Source organism: Mastomys coucha, chromosome X (assembly GCF_008632895.1).
Source record: "Mastomys coucha isolate ucsf_1 chromosome X, UCSF_Mcou_1, whole genome shotgun sequence".
Classification (NCBI taxonomy): Eukaryota; Metazoa; Chordata; class Mammalia; order Rodentia; family Muridae; genus Mastomys; species Mastomys coucha.
The window spans coordinates 47,535,369-47,538,794 of NC_045030.1; the positions used below are offsets into that span (position 1 = coordinate 47,535,369).

General features: G+C 33.3%; 1 protein-coding gene across 7 annotated transcripts in view; it reads right to left on the bottom strand.

Moving 5' to 3' along the window:
- Tenm1 (teneurin transmembrane protein 1) overlaps positions 1 to 3,426 on the bottom strand; it is an 803,700-nt gene that overhangs the window by 395,701 nt on the left and 404,573 nt on the right. The gene's annotated exons all lie outside the window — the stretch shown is intronic.

Below are 3,426 nucleotides of genomic sequence, written 5' to 3' on the forward strand. Positions count from 1 at the left end.
CTGAAGCTGAAAAGAAGTAAACTAGACACAGTACCAAGGACTATGCGCAAGTATACCAGGATAGAATTGGACATTTTCTGAGCATCTTTAAAGGGTTTTAAAGGACTAAATACTATACATGAAAGTTCAGGTACTGAATGACCTTAACCATTGATTCGTATTGCTTACTCTTTGCCTCTCCATTGGAAGGACATTTAAGATCTTACCTTACACCTTTAAATACGTGGGCATGTGTACTCTTATTTGATGGCAACCTCAAAGGTCTCTCCTGCCATCAATATCCCTTGCTCTTTGACTTCTGAATATGTTTGCTTTGTCCCCACACATACCAGACCTCTCTATTATGTCATTACTTCTTTACCTTTATGTGAGCTCTACTAGACCATTTTATGTATTCCCAATCTCTCAAAAGTAATGGATATTTTATTTGCCTCATAAACTAAACTAAACTAAAATAAATTAAAAAAATGATTGTTGAACCTTTTGTGGGCCAGGTATTAGTTATTTACCATAATATATAACCTTACTACATATTTGTCAAATGAAGGAATAAAATCCAAACTTCAGTCTGCTCAAATAGCTGATACATTCCTGATACTTATCCTCCTCCTAAATCTCTTTAGCATTTGGAATTTAGTGCATGGTCACTTTATTTGTCTTTGTTTTTTGTTTGTTTATAGAAATGTTTTTATCATTTAAACTAATTTCCATGTGTAGAATACTTTATTTTATATTTCCATTATTCCATCTCATTGGAAAGGCAGAAAATTCATAGCACATTAAAAATGAATTGTCAGGTAACTGTCGAAAAGTATAATTTTTTTCTTGACATGCTTTTATTTACTTCCATCATTCTTTGCTTGATCCTCTTATTTTTAAAATGTGGTTTTTTTTCTATTAAATTTAATACCTAGGCTAACTCATTCTGACATTTTAAAACAATACAAAAGAGAAATAAACAGAAGACTTGTGTGCTTTATGATTCAAGTATATTAGAGTCAGTACACCTTACTCTTTTTAATCCTAGAAATTCTGTCATAGTCTTTCATTTGATTCCTTTTAGATTACATTTGGACAAACACACACACGCACCTACACACAAAAAGACCCTATGAATTCAAGCTATTCTATGTGTGTGTTTTCTCTCATCAGAAACATTTTGAGGGAAAACACTGATTATCTCTACCCTTCCTTCCTCTTCCTGCCACCTGCTTTCTCTCTTTCCTTTTTTTCTTTCTTCTTTTCCCTCCTTTTTCTATGAAAGGGATCAAATTTTGGGTGTTTTATTTGCTAGGCAAGCACTTCAGTGTAATGAGGTGAATTCTCAGTTTTGTGGTACTCAATAAACATTGAAGCATTATTCGCCTATGGAATAGGCAAACAGCTCATCAGTTATATTATCTATGTTTTGTTCATTTTGGCCACTTTGCCATCTCTAAATTCAGTCACCAGATCCTACTACTGATAGGTATCCTTGCATTAGTACCTAACTATCTTATATATTGAGACTTCCTTATTTACCAGTTAAAGTGTTAAAAGTATTTCAATAATTTAACCCACCTTTAGCGTCCTTCTGTCCACCTCCTCACCCACGCTGTAACTAGAATATACTATCTAGCAACTAAATCTGACAGTTCACAACAGATACTACAAAGCTCTATTTCATCAACTATTTTCCATTTACTCTATGAAACACACCTTTTCTTGTGTGTTTCCACTCTTTTGTGTGGAAGATGAAAGCATATGTCTGATGTCAAAAAGTAAAAGAATTTAGTACTACTTTCAGGTCTGATAAAACTTTGCTTTTCCCACTTCATCTATTTTGAGGCAAATAAACATAGTGATGCCCATGCCTCACGTTGAAGACAGTGAAGGTGTAAAGATGGAAAAAAGTGTAGAACTGCTCACTAATCAGAAAATTTTACTGACTGTTAAATGAATAAAGAATCAACTACTATTTTTGAGCCTCCATACATCTTTTTGGATATTCTGTAATACAAGGTAGAATTATAACTAATGCAACATGCTGTTGCAATGATTGAAACCCCCCAATGACTGACTTGATACTGCACATCATATTGCAACATCATGGCATTAATTGTATCTCTAAAGAAAACCATAGTTCAGCTGTCCATATATCTGTTTTTAACCTAGATGATCTTCACTTGGGAGTAAAGAATTATACTTCACTGTCTTTTAATCCAAAACAACTAGTTTAGAATTTTATATATAGCAGGTCCTCCAGATATGCATATAAAAACATACTCCTTTTACAATTTAAAATTTTCAAAGTATTTTTCCACATATATTATTTTATAGCGAGTCTCTATATAACCATGTACATTTAAGCAAGTTAATTTAAATGAGAACAATTCATTTATTTATGAAATATTTTTGAAAAGAAAGTTTAGGGTAGATTATAATCTAGATCATGATAATGTTTTGCTATATAAGGAAGATGATAAGTAAAACTGATTAAGTTAACCTATCTTAAAGATAAAAATCTATTCATAAAAATGATTTTTTAATATTTTCTATGAAAGTCCCTAATGTGTTAATGCTTGTGTGTGTGTATGAATTTGATGTGATTGTAGTTACAAATTTACTGTAGATAATTCAATATTTAAATTGAATTAGAAATATACTTCTGGGTATAGAAATTTCAGAAAGATCATATATAGCAAAAATATCATTTGCCTAAGAAATGTCAAGAGGAACACATCTCTCAAGGAGTAGGGCAGTGAGAGAAATAGAACATTGGAAGGACATGGGCCTTAAGTTAGTTAGATGTCTGAATATCTTAATATCACTTTATATGATCCTTTGTTATTTGGTTCCATAAATAAGCTAGTATATATAAATTGCTAAAGAGAGGCATAACAGATGTAAAACACTATATACACAGTTGATGCTTGGGCTATATTAAGTTTAAAGTGGATGCGTATGGATTGATTTCTTGAGACACTTATAAAGAACAGTGAAAATAGTCCAAATGATTAGAAGGGTTTAATTGAGTTTATCATATTATGTTCATCTATAGACAATAAGATTTGTGCTGGACTTGGGTCAGGTTGGGATGGGTATAAGAAGAATCAGGTGGGAAGCGGGAATGATAGAGGGAGAGAATCCTGGGCGAGTTGATTGAGTTGGGGGACTTTTAGGTGCAATGTAGAAATCTAGTGTGGTGGAAACTCCTTAGAATCTGCAAGAGTGACCCTAGTGAAGTATCCTAGTAATGGGAGATAGAGAGCCCAAATTGGCCATCTTCTGTAACCAGGCTAGGGTCCCAGAAGTGAGACTAGGATATCAACTCAGCCACAAAACTTTTGACCTACAATTAGACCTTCCTGTAACATATGCTTCAGCAATTGTGGCACAGAACTTGTGAAGCGGCCAACCAATAACAGGTCCAACTTGAGCCCATTC